We start from the raw sequence: 13195 nt of genomic DNA, 5'->3' as shown, positions 1-13195 counted from the left end.
CAGAGGAAGAGTCGGTGGCTCCTTCGTCGGCCAATGTCAGTAAGGTAGCTTATCACGGTGGATGGCCACGTCCGTTGCGGACACTGCACAGCAGCCTCGTGCTCATGACAACCATTTATCTTTTGTCGAAATTTGTCGCTGCGTTTTTAGCTGTGTTGTTATTTTCTCTTTCTGTTTTATATTCAATATATATTGGCGTGGCCGCCCAAGAGTTCTTGCTTTTCTTTCCACAAGTAACCGATCGCCATACAATCAGCTCTGTAATAGACGTTAAGCCATCTGTAAGCTTAGCGCCGATTCTTCAAAACGTTTAAAGAACATTGAAATATCTTCGTAGTACATGTTTAATTATTCTATCCTTCACGACACTCCCAGTGAAGAATATAGATTATTTAAATGAAGTTAAAGTTTTATGCGTATAATTTAACAAACATATTTTGCTGTATTTCACCTTAAAAATGTTATCGTCATCATATGTAAATACGTGCTTTATAAAGTGGCCCAGGTTGTGAGATATTATAACTGTAGTGCAAGTTTACAGTGGGGTGATTGTACTTATAAGTACAAACTGTTCTACAAGGAGCAATTGATTGAGTGCATTTAAAGTTCTTGGGATTAAACTGTTTCTGAACCGTGAGGTCTGTACAGGAAAGGCTTTAAAACGTTTTGCAGTGGCTGAGACAGCGTGTCCTTAAAGCTGTATACCGATAATTCTCTTTCCGATCAGCTGCTGCTGTGATTCACACTCAGATACAGTGATATAAATACTCCGAGTCGTGCAGTGAGAGTAATATGGAAAAAGATGATCCGCTGTGGCAACTCCTAACGGGAGGAGCTGAAAGAAGAAGAAGAAGAAGGAGAAGTGAGAGTAACAACGCTAAAGCAGTTATGGTATTTGGAATACTATGGCTGTTCCCTGGACCATTATATTGTTACGAGTTAATTACAATCAGATGCATTACACTAATAAACAATATGCGGTTAGTTTCTGTGTATTTATAAAGCCGCGTCATGAAAATAATGAGTAATAACACAAGAACAGTACCATTGCTTTGACGCTGGGTGCCGCCAGTTTGCAAAACCGAGCGGAGAACTTGCGTACGACAAGGCATGAGGTACCGTGGAAAAGTGCGTGGCTTTACGCCAAGTGTAGGTTTTATACATCGCGATTTGAACGTGGAAAAGTTCTTACGCAACATTTCTGTGCGTACGCACCGTTTAAACATGAGGCCCCTGGAGTCTTATTTATAAAACTTTGCTTGGATTCAAGCTTGAAAATATGTGTACACCTAGAAAAGGGAAATATGTACGCCAAAGAAAAACCTGATTTATAAAACACAGTGTTCGCATTTCTACGTAATTTATTGTTTTTAAATCACAATTATCTGTAAATGTGTGAATGTTAAAAAGCCTTGAATCCTGCCTGGTTGCCAACCTGAAACAAGCATATGTGGACCATGCTAATCTACCTCTTATATATGTAGTTGTGGCCACAGACCTTTATTGGCTAGTTGAGCACCCTTCAACCTAACACCGCATTTAGACACCACCTCATGCATTTGAGAAATGCTATGGTGTGCTTTGCACGACATTGAAGCACATCTTCTCTGCAGTCTGGGGGTCGGGGAAAGGTGGAATGTGCCAGCGTCTGAGCAGTTAGCCCACTATCATCTGGCACATGTAATGACCATTACCTTACTAACACTCCAGCCATCACGTAAAGCCCCTTCAACAATTTCTGGCAGTGCTGCTTTGAATCAAAATAAATGATAGGTTGACCAAGGCCACAAAGCCAAAGCATTTGTTAGTCTTATCTTGGTATTAGAGGTGATTTGTGCATTAATGGAATGTTACTCTGCTTACGGTTAACAGAAGCAGCTTTATTCTCGCTAGGTGCCCTTATTAAAATAGGCAATTTAACACTACAGCAGATTCATTTTTATGTTGATCCACACCATGTACAAACTGAAGGTAGCTCCTCTTCAGTTAGCTTATGGATTCCAGCACAGTGAGCATGATGGAGCTGAAGCATGACCAATGTATTCCTGACCACTGGTAGGTGTCTGTTGTCATAAAGCCAACCATTGTTTAAACCTGGCTATGAACAGGAAGAGCCCAATTTTAGAGAGGATGAGCAGTGTTTTTTTGAGGTTTACAACTGATCAGGATCCTTTCAAGGACCATTACACAGCTGCCAGTGTGTCAGTCTGCCGCTCATCCTCTCCATCTTTAAGGGGTATCATTGTCCTCACGAGTTTTCACACCACAAGGCTCCCCTGGCAGACACTTACACCTGCCACAGGTAGAGTCGCTGCACAAGCTGAAAAGTTATTAGACAATATGAAAGTGGCAGAGCAGTGAATGTTATTGCGTACGATAAAATTGGCTATTCCCATTTTACGGTAACATTTTCTCTCTTTGTGTTGTAGGGGAGTAAATGTTGCTATCACCTGAGCTTATCCGACATCGAGCTTTTCTACATTAATCAAGGGTTCCCTCCTGAACATGAGGTCAGTGTCTAATAAAACTCTTATCCTGCAAGATTTTATTACCGCAATTACTTTTTCATTGCAGACACCCGGATTGTTAATGGGGACTCTTCTTGTTTTGCTGACTTGGTACCACCAGGTTATTAATTTCTGAAATCTGCTTGTCTGTCTCATCGTGTAATGGGGAGCCTTACCACTGTTTTTAAAAGTTTGTTTTTGTGTCAGAGCCTTAGAAGGTGTCCTTTAGTAACTTAACTGTTCATCATCTTTCATCATCGTCATATCTTTCTGGTAAACACTTTTACTTCTAATTCATCTCTTTCATCTACAGCTCCTGTTAAATGTGATGTTCCTGAGGGATCCATTTGGCTCTATTTCTATATATCTTAGTCCTATAGGAGCTATTTTTAGGAAGTTTAATATTTCTTTTCACTGTTTTGCTGATGACATTCAGGTTTATATTCCTGTTTGCAATTCTGCTATTAATCGGTTGCACAAGAAATAAGATCCTGGATCTAAATAAAAAAAAAAAATGGAAATGTTGATAGTTGGTCCTCCTGCCACTACCGATGTAGTTTTAAATGTGCAATATAAATAACTTGACATGATAATGACATGATAATGTTTGCCTAAGCCAACTGCACAAAAAATTTCTATGGGAATATTTGCAGAAAAATGTTAACAGTATATACAATAACAGAATATAGCAAAATTCACTGATAAAATCGCTTTGGTGAATTTCTCTGATCAGCACTAGTCAGGAGCCACAAAATAAAAAAAAAACATAAAGAAAACAAACACACAAAGTTGTCATTCAGAATTTGTCAAACTCGGGTAAGTGTGGTGCATGGATATTTATATCCCACGTAGCATATGGGATGGCTCTCCAGGGCAACTGATGACACAAAGCAGCTGTCACAGCATGAAATTGAGGCAACTTGAGGTAAGCAAAACTAAAGGAATCATTTGAAAATACTTAATGATTCATTGCAAGGAAAACATATGAAAAAAGGACAAGAAAAATGACAGCCTCCACTGCAGCCCTCCAGAATCTGAGTTAACAGCTTCAAATTGATGATGCTATTGACTTTAATTGACTGAACTAAATGTGGTATCTGTGTCAGTATATCTGTATTTTTCAGTTGCGGTTAATACATCTGCCAGCTCCATTTTCTGAATATACCTTGTGCATCTCATGCTAAAATGTGACCTCATAAAATTTTTGTCTAACAGTGAAAAAGAAAAAAGTTTCATGTATACAGAAATTACTTATATTACATAGTTTAGGCAAACATTTTATAATGTTAGCTAATGCTTGAATGCCATCAGCCAACAAAAGTGCATTTGAATTAAATTGTTCCATATAGTCCATCAGTTATGTAAGATAATCTGTTTGGCAGTAATTTGCGATGTTTTTGTAATATTTGTTACAATGGCTAGTCCATTTCCGATATACTATAAACTCTGGATGTTTCAGAAGTTGTACTTGTTCTAGTCTCTGCATACATCTTTCCAGATTTTCTATGTGGATTTACAGTACATTCACTCAATAACCCCTTCCCAGTAAAAACTTTGGAATATTTTAAAAGTGTTTCTGTCAATGGGTATTCTGACATTTCTTGTCTGAATTTGAGAGGTTGGGGTAAATTTAACATTACTTTAAAACATTGTGATTTTCTTTGCTAATTAGCTGACTCATTAAGCCATACTTTCCAATTACTTTTTTGTAGTTAAAGCTAAAGGAAGTAAATGGCCAATAGGAAGCTAATATTATTCTGTTAATGTTCATAGGTGCTTTCCTCAGTGTTATGTGCCCTCATTATTTCACTGACATTTTCATGAAAAAATAGGAAACACTAATTAGATGCTTGGCCTATATTGATGGCTAGATAGTATGGCTGAAAAACTACAGTCAACACATACGATAATGTCCTTTTTTTACCTCATACACATGCATAGGTTTATGGACTCTGTGGTCCCCGGCCGGGGCTGGAGCCCGGCCGGGACGCCCAGGAAGACCAGAGGGGGCTTGTGCCTCCTCCAGATCGCAAGGGGGCGATCGCCCTGGTTGTATAGGGGGCCACGGGTAGAGGGCTTGGAAGCCCAATCCTGTAGGGGCCCGTGGCCACTGCCAGGCGGCGCCTGGAGCCTGAGGAACCCTGGAGCCCAGCACTTCCGCCACACCAGGAAGTGCTGGGGGGAAGACTTATTGTGGCGCCCGGAGAGTTGCCGGGAGGACAGCCGGCACTTCCGCCACGCTGGGGCGTGGCCAAGGAAGGAATGCCAGAAACACCTGGTGCTCATCCGGGAGCAGGATATAAGGGGCCGCCTCCCTTCAGTCGGGAGCGGAAGTCGGGTGGAAGAGGAAGGAGCTAGCGGGAGGACTGGAGGCGGCCAGAAAAGAGAGTGAGAGGCATTGTAAGGCCTGAAGAGAAACGGAGGCATTGTAAGGCCTGGAATTGTTGAATCGGTGCAAGAGGAACTGGGGAGTTGAGCGCGGGACAGCCTGTAAATATTGTAAATAAAACGAGTGTGTGGTGAGCAATAACGATGTCTGTCTGCCTGTGTCCGGGTTCAAGTTCACAACTCATAATTATCATTTGTACAGAGTAAAGTGAATCTTGTTTGCAACTGCTATTCAACATGCCACAGGTCGCCACTCCCTTAACAACTTAATATCAGAGCTAAACCTGGAAAAGAGAATACTGAATTCATGGCAATTCACATTTAACATGTGCATGATAGATAGATAGATAGATAGATAGATAGATAGATAGATAGATAGATAGATAGATAGATAGATAGATAGATAGATAGATAGAATATGCCTGTTATACTTTATTAAAGTGATTCAGAACATTCCGAACATTACTTGAATTCAAAATTATGGATGCTGATGAGCTAAATGTATGCTTAATTAATCTGGAATGTGTTTAAAAATTTGATAATTCTGTTAAATTAAGCCTAGTTAAGCAGATAATTTTGAAGTGAAACACAGACGAATGTGGCAACATCAATGCTACACAATTACTAGGCTGCAGAAAATACATCTGATAGTCTGCCCATTTTCTGTTGATGTCTGCAGAGAAATTATGTCTCTTTTCCAACTAATTATAAGCTGAATTTCAGAAATACATCCTTAGATTTTCGTTTTAACTGCATGTTTAGTCTTGAATCAAGTATAGTGACAAATTAAAATAATTACTTTGAGATGACAGGTTTCTTTCTGTTTTCAAGAACTCCATCTCTTTACAGTTATGTATTAATATTATGTAGACACATATGTGAGGGTCGGTGTTATAAAGATTATTTGTGTTCTGTTTTGTGTATTGTATTTTTTTACACCCATTTGGCGTGTAGCTAAGACTATGTGGGATATGTGGAAGGAATTAAAAGAAAACATTTTTTTGTATTGTACTACTATGTAAAAGGGTTTGGGCGTCTATGAATGTAGTGTAAAATCAAAAAACATCTTGCAGTTGAACCCAGGTCTGTGCCATGTAATTGTTACTTGGTGTTTGCAGTCACCACTGTATATGTTCCTTTCTGTTTATTTATTTTCCAAGCACAGTGCATTTTCATTATAAATGGTTTTAGAAGAATCATTTATATGCATGTATTGTCCTTATATGCTTTTATTAAGTTTCTGTCAGTTAAAATCCTGATGATATTTAAGGAACAAAAATAATCCAAGGCTGTATTTTTGTCTAATCACTGACCTGGACAAACATACAATTTACACGCTTGGCATTTCTTGAATTACAAATTTAATACTATATACAGGTGCCGGTCATAAAATTAGAATATCATGACAAAGTTGATTTATTTCAGTAATTCCATTCAAAAAGTGAAACGTGTATATTAGATTCATTCATTACACACATACTGATGTATTTCAAATGTGTATTTCTTTTAATTTTGATGATTATAACTGACAACTAATGAAAGTCCCAAATTCAGTATCTCGGAAAATTAGAATATCAATTAAGAACAATGCAAAAAAAGGATTTTTAGAAATGTTGGACAGCTGAAAGGTATGAACATGAAAAGTATGAGCATGTACAGCACTCAATATTTAGTTGGGGCTACTTTGGCCTGGATTACTGCAGCAATGCAGCGTGGCATGGAGTCGATCAGTCTGTGGCACTGCTCCGGTGTTATGAGAGCCCATGTTGCTCTGATAGTGGCCTTCAGCTCTTCTGAATTGTTGGATCTGGCGTATTGCATCTTCCTCTTCAAAATACCGCATAGATTTTCTATGGGGTTTTAAGGTCAGGCGAGTTTGCTGGCCAATCAAGAACAGAGATACCATGGTCCTTAAACCAGGTACTGGTAGTTTTGGCACTTTGTGCAGGTGCCAGGTCCTGTTGGAAAATTAAATCTGCATCTCCTTAAAGTTCGTCAGCAGCAGGAAGCATGAAGTGCTCTAAAACTTCCTGGTAGACGGCTGCATTGACCTTGGACCTCAGAAAACACAATAGATCAACACCAGCAGATGACATGGCACCCCAAACCATCACTGACTGTGGAAACTTTACACTGGACGTCAAGCAATGTGGATTCTGTGCCTCTCCTCTCTTCCTCCAGACTCTGGGACCTTGATTTCCAAAGGAAATGCAAAATTTACTTTCATCAGAGAACATAACTTTGGACCCCTCAGCAGCAGTTTTGTCTTTAGGCCAGGCAAGATGCTTCTGATGCTGTCTCTTGTTCGAGTGGCATGACACAAGGAATGCGACAGCTGAAACCCGTGTCTTGCATACGTCTGTGTGTAGTGGTTCTTGAAGCACTGACTCCAGCTGCAGTCCACTCTTTGTGAATCTCCCCCACAGTTTTGAATAGGTTTTGTTTCACAATCCTCTCCAGGGTGCGGTTATCCCTATTGCTTGTACACTTTTTTCTACCACATCTTGTCCTTCCTTCGCCTCTCTATTAATGTGCTTGGACACAGAACTCTGTAAACAGCCAGCCTCTTTAGCAATGAACTTTTGTGTCTTGCCCTCCTTGTGCAAGGTGTCAATGGTCGTCTTTTGGACAACTGTCAAGTCAGCAGTCTTCCACAGGATTGTGTAGCCTACAGAACTCGACTGAGAGACCATTTAAAGGCTTTTGCAGGTGTTTTGAGTTAATTAGCTGATTATAGTGTGGCACCAGGTGTCTTCAATATTGAACCTTTTCACAATATTTTAATTTTCCGAGATACTGAATTTGGGACTTTCATTAGTTGTCAGTTATAATCATCAAAATTAAAAGAAATACACATTTGAAATACATCAGTCTGTGTGTAATGAATGAATCTAATATACAAGTTTCACTTTTTGAATGGAATTACTGAAATAAATCAACTTTGTCATGATATTCTAATTTTATGACTGGCACCTGTATATTATGCCTGTTTTATATTACTTTACTTATAATTTTATGTAATCGCATTTATGTTAATTATTTATGAAGTAAGTGAAGGTTAGGGGAAAAAATATACAAGGTAGCAGTTATTTTAATGGTAGCAGTTATTCGCCCTAGCGTTACCTGGTAGGTAACCACCCATACAATCAGATTGTGATTCAGACTACGAATGCTATGAATGTAATTACCCCGATCTACATGCTGTCAAATGAACGAACCACACGCTGTTAGAGTATATATATATATATATATATATATATATATATTGTCACACACGTGCGCATGGGAGGCAGCTAAAGGGCTTGAGTGAAGGCAGTTGGAGGCATGCGGGTGTGGCAGAGTGCACTGACTCTTTTCTCCCTTGCCTGTAGACCATCCCGGGGATTTCACCTGGATCACCTGACATCACTTCGGGACTGAGCCAATGGAAGTCGGCCACACCAGCTCCAGTCCCTCTGATGTCACCTCCGACTCTGAGCCAATGGTGGAAGACCACGTGCGGATCCATACGACCTCACTTCCTGTCTCCCCTTTAAAACCTGCCCCTTTTCCTTTGTTTCTTTAGTCTTGTTTTGGACTCGGTTGTGTGCACTTCAGTGCTCTGTATTGTGCTGAAAGAAAACGACTTTTGCAGCCAGGATACCACAATATACGGGTGGCTGCCCCAACTCTTTATCTGTCAATGTCTCGTTCTTGTGACAGTGGCGCTAGCGAGCAGGATGGAGAAGTCCCGGAGGAGAAGGGGACAGGACCTGCAATATACCCAGGTGGGGCGTGCGGGGCGAGTATTCAGGCGGGAGGGTGCCCGTGGTTGGCGTGACCGGTGCGGGCTCCGCTCCGGCACTCATAACTAGCCCATCTGGAGTGGCCAGGGAGTGTGCGGGTGGGGCTCACAGAATGGGCTGCCCTGGAGGGAGGCAAAGGGACTCAGTATGCTCTCTTGGGGAGAGTGCCTGCCTCCCTGAAACCAAAGCCCCATTTACCACCTAGGGGTGCCCCAGACTGGCAGGTGAATAAAATAAAAATGGAGGTTGGACCCTGAGCGGCCAACCAACAAACAAGCCTGGTCCTTATGGGCAATGGTAGGGCATTGGCTACGGCCATTTGAAAACACGCCCTGCCAAATAATAGAGCAGGTAGCTTGCTATCTGCTCCTGGAAGCGCTTCCCGTGCGCTTCACCCAGCGGTTTGGGGCGGCGGTTCAAGAACATGCTGAGCTCATAGAGCTTATGGAGACGCAGAGGCGGCCTCACACTCTGGGGAGCAGAACCGTCCTCATGTCAAACTCAGCGGGTATGTTCCAAGACCTAGCCCCACCCTGTACAATCCGGAGCCCGTATTGGCGTCCAGGGCAGGGCAAAACCGCTTGGAGGCAAGGAGGAATGCAGGTGGAGGGTGAGGAGGGTTGGTGTGCTCTGGCTAATCCGTTGGCGGTCCCACATACTGGCGTGGTGATCGTCCAGCGGACACAAGACCACAGGTTTGTTCGACTCCGGCAGCAACATTTCAATTGTTCGCCGCTTTGTGCAACCGCAACAGTGGCTAAATTTTAAGACCGGTATAACCTGTGTCCACGGAGACATCCGCTGGTACAGGTCCGCCGCTTGTGTCATCAGTTACGGAGGGTCAGTTCGTAAGCTCACCGTAGCCGTCCTACCTGATCCTCCACACCCGGTGATACTAGGGCGGGACTGGTCTAAAATCAAAAGCGGTGAGACACATACCACTCCAGGGGTTAATTTGGGCCTCGTTATGGGCGGAGATAACCCGTCTCAAGCTGCCTCCACGCCGTGTAATCAGCCGGCAGAGAGAGACGGCAGTCGCCCTGACTGGCGTGGCAACTCCGGGCGTCGCGGGCTAACCGTCATCCACCAGCGCCGGCGGAGCGGGAGGAAACCACGCCCATTGAGGTCGGCGCTGACCCTCTCTCCGTGTTGCGGTTCCAATTTAAAGAAACGCCGGCTTCTTTTAGGAGGGAGCAATGGAATGATGACTCCCTGAAGTTTGTAAAAAATGCAGTGGTCCTTGTCAATGGCCAGCGCACTAATCAGTCGATGCCACAGGGCCCCTACTTTGTGCTAGATAATGACCTCCTTTACCGTGTAGCAATGCATGACGGGCAGGAGGCGAGGCTGCTGCTAGTGCCGTACCTTCCGCGGCAGGTCTGTGAGCTAGCACACGCCCACCTCCTAGGTGGCCACCTGGGCACCGAAAAAACTCTGGAGCGGATCAAGCTCCGTTTCTACTGGCCAGGAATTAATGAGGAGGTTAGCCGCTTTTGCGCTTCCTGCCGGAGTGTCAACTGCGACAAATTCCTAGGAGGGACCGTGCTCCTCTCATTCCTATTCCACTGATTGGCGTTCCCTTCCACAGAATCGGGTCGACCTGGTGGGACCCTGGAGCCCTCAGCCCGAGGACACAAGTACATTTTAGTCCTCGTGGATTACGCTACACGATACCCCGAAGCTGTTCCGTTGCGCTCAGCTACCTCTAAAGCCATCGCGCGGGAATTACTAGGGGTATTGGCGTGGGGATCCCCAAAGAAGTCTTGACAGACCAGGGGACCCCCTTCACCTCGGAAACGTTCAAGGAGACTGCCAGATTACTGAAAATAAAGCATTTAAAGACCTCGGTGTATCATCCTCAAACCGACGGATTAGTAGAGAGGTTTAATCAAACTCTCAAGCAAATGCTGCGTAAGGTGGTCAGCGAGGATGGAAGGAACTGGGATCAGCTCCTCCCCCTCGTCCTTTTTGCCTATCGGAAGTCCCACAAGCCTCCACGGGGTTCTCCCCTTTTGAACTACTATACGGCGACAACCTCGGGGCATATTAGATATTTTGAAAGAAGGCTGGGAAGAAGAGGCTCTTCCCTCCACAAACATACTGGAATATATCGCGCAGTTCTGCGATAGATTTGGAAAAATTCGCCTGTCCTTAAAAGTCACATGGAGGAGGCTCAAGCAGCACAGGCCGGTACTACAACCGCGGCACGTCTCTTGGGAGTTCCGCCGGGAGATCGGGTCATGGTCCTAGTGCCTACCTCCCACTCTAAATTGCTTGCCCACTGGCAGGGCCCCTACGAAGTTAAGGAGAGGAAGGGACTGGTCGACTATTTGGTGAGTCAACCCAATCGTCGGCCAAAGGAGCGGGTTTATCATGTGAACCTGCTGAAACCGTGGAAGGACAGGGACCCCGATCCCTCCTCCGGCCAGCCCGCTCACTCTTCGCTCACACACACGACCTTAACCCGGCACGGACTTAAGTCCCAGACAGCGGCAGGAGCTGGAAACAGTTATCCGGACCGTTGGGAGGTAGTCAGTGAGAACCCGGAAGGACCTCTCTGATTGAGCACAACATCGTGACAGAGCCCGGGGTTGTTGTCCGAGAACGCCCGTATCGTCTTCCCGAGGCAAAAAAGGCTGAAGTGGAGCTTGAGATCAAGCGCATGCTGGAGCTAGGTGTGATTGAGGAAAGTTATAGTCCCTGGTCCAGCCCCATTGTGCTCGTCGGTAAGCCTGACGGAAGTTGGAGGTTCTGCAATGACTTCCGTCGGCAATCAAGTCTCCCAATTTGATGCTTATCCAATGCCACGCGTGGGCGACCTCCTCGAGAGGCTTGGACAGGCTCAATACCTGACCACACTTGACATGACGAAAGGGTACTGGCAGGTTCCTTTAACGGACTCCCCGAAGGAAAAACGCGTTTAGTACCCCTAGCGGACACTGGCAGTATCGTGTCCTTCCATTTGGGTTACACGGGGCTCCAGCAACCTTTCAGCGTCTGGTGGACAAAGTGCTTCGGCCTCATAACTCATACAGTGCTGCCTACCTGGATGACGTGTTCATCTATTCCAGCACATGGAAGGAACACCTACAGCATGTCCAAGCGGTATTACGGACACTTGGTGAGGCGGGCTCGGATTAATCCCAAGAAATGCTTCTTGGATTAAGCGAGCCAAATATTTAGGCTACCTGGTGGGTGGGTACCGTAAGGCCACAGTGCTCCAAAATTGATGCCATTCTGAAATGGCCCGTCCATGAACCAAGCGGCAAGTCCAAGCCTTTCGGGTTAGCGGGTACTACCGCCGGTTTGTACCCGGTTTTGGAGAGCGGCGCCTTGACTGATTTAACAAAGAAGAGGGCCCCGAACATTGTGGTATGGACTGAAAAAACAGGCGCTGCATTTGGTGACTTAAAGCAGGCCCTTACGTCCACACCTGTTTTGATGGCACCTAACTTTTCTTTGCCTTTCATCCTCCAGGCGGACGCCGGACACAGGCCTGGGCGCGTGCTGAGCCAAAGCGTCGATGGTGTGGAGCACCCCATCATGTTCCTGAGCGGAAACTGTTGGACGGGAGACCAGGTATGCTGCGGTGGAGAGGGAGGCTCTGGCGATTAAATGGCGATTACTCAGCTGAGGTACTACCTGTTGGGCGGAATTCACCCTTGTCACGGACCATGCACCCTACAGTGGATGGCCCTCCACAAGGAGTCGAATCCGCGGGTCACCCGGTGGTTTCTTGACCTGCAGCCGTACAAGTTTTCGCTCGTTCATCGTCGGGGCGCTCTCCACGCCAACGCTGATGCTCTTTCTCGGGTTCACGACCTCTCGGTTAGGTCGCCCGACCCGTCGGGTCTGGGCTAAGGGGGCCTTGTCACACGTGCGCATGGGAGGCAGCTAAAGGGCTTGAGTGAAGGCAGTTCGAGGCATGCGGGGTGTGGCAGAGTGCACTGACTCTTTTCTCCCTTGCCTGTAGACCATCCCGGGGATTTCACCTGGATCTCCTGACATCACTTCGGGACTGAGCCAATGGAAGTCGGCCACACCAGCTCCAGTCCCTCTGATGTCACCTCCGCTCTGAGCCAATGGTGGAAGACCACGTGCGGATCCATACGACCTCGCTTCCTGTCTCCCCCTTTAAAACCTGCCCCTTTTCCTTTGTTTCTTTAGTCTTGTTTTGGACTCGGTTGTGTGCACTTCAGTGCTCTGTATTTCTGAAAGAAAACGACTTTTGCAGCCAGGATACCACAATATACGGGTGGCTGCCCCAACTCTTTATCTGTCAATGTCTCGTTCTTGTGACAATATATATATATATATATATATATATATATATATATACCATTAAAATAACTTCTACCTTGTATATTTTTTCCCATAACTTTCACTAACTTCAGTTTTTTGAGCAGTTAAGAAACCCTTTGAAAACACATTATATCTCAATGGGATAAAAATCATGCTGGATATCTCCAGTGGTATGGACTGGGTAATGTGTTAGGAACAAAAGGATGCCACATC

This window comes from Polypterus senegalus, chromosome 10 (genome assembly GCF_016835505.1).
Source record: "Polypterus senegalus isolate Bchr_013 chromosome 10, ASM1683550v1, whole genome shotgun sequence".
Taxonomy (NCBI): Eukaryota; Metazoa; Chordata; class Cladistia; order Polypteriformes; family Polypteridae; genus Polypterus; species Polypterus senegalus.
Note: the sequence above shows the minus strand (reverse complement) of the source record.